The sequence below is a fragment of the Triticum dicoccoides genome, chromosome 2A (assembly GCF_002162155.2).
Source record: "Triticum dicoccoides isolate Atlit2015 ecotype Zavitan chromosome 2A, WEW_v2.0, whole genome shotgun sequence".
Classification (NCBI taxonomy): Eukaryota; Viridiplantae; Streptophyta; class Magnoliopsida; order Poales; family Poaceae; genus Triticum; species Triticum dicoccoides.
This window is the reverse complement of record NC_041382.1, coordinates 199,793,513-199,794,607: the sequence shown is the minus strand read 5'-3', so window position 1 is coordinate 199,794,607 and position 1,095 is coordinate 199,793,513.

Here is a 1,095-nt window from a genome sequence, read left to right as displayed (position 1 = left end):
AGGAAAAGGGAAAGATAAAATAGCTATAAATAAAAAATAGTAGCAATTTTTTAGCTATAAATAAAAAACAATAGCAATTTTTTTAGGAAATTAGCTAGCACAAATGCCATTGCGTTGCAACGGAAGAAAATACCAGTTCTTATGAACCACGGTTGTCTGAGTTGAGAAATTGTGTCATGGGACAAGGTCGCTCATGAGAAAAAAGATGGATTATCTAAGGATTGCAACGTGAGTTGATGGTATGGGGGAGGTATGATTCTGAGTAAATTTATGTTCCTGAACTGAAAAAATTACCAATATCAATATTCTTAAGTAATAGCAGAAGCAAGCAAACCAACCTAGAATAACAATTATAGCAGCAAGCAAGCAATTCCGGACTTCATTTAATTTGGTCCATTTAGCAGATGATGGGAATGCTATGGGTGGAGTGGGATGGGCGTCCTGAGGAGTTCGACACCAGGTGCCTTCGACTTTGGAGCATATTATTTGAGAGTTTAATAACTTTGGAGCAAAAGAGCCCATGCGTTGTAACGGGGATAATACATATATCTCTTCCTCCATTTCTCCTTCAGGTGTTGATGCTCTCGATCTTGCGCATAGTGTTAGAGCTTGATGTTCCTCTAGAGGGAAGCACTCATATTGTTGTACGTCAATCAATGTAAATAATTAAGGAGCATCATCATAAAAATTCAACCGAGATGTTACAAAATAATTTAAAACACCATGATTTTCCTTTTTTGTTGTGTCTCGAGAATCCATGGTTTTTCGTATAAGGAACTGGCTACATTCCGGATTTTTAGAGATTGAATTTAACTTATACTTCTCTTAATTATTCAACCAAGTGAAAATGGATCTCTCCAAAGTTGTTTATACTGATAATTTATGCAAACTTGTGCCCATTGTACTCTCAAATAAATTCCACAATATCATTTATACATGTAGATCCATCTTACAATTCGTATAATCCTCTTATAGTCATGCCTGACAGTTTGAGGCTAACAATTCTTTGAACCTAATATTGTCTATACACCCCTTATGTTGTACACTAGTAGACTGCCCGTGCGTACACCCCTTATGTTGTACACTAGTAGACTG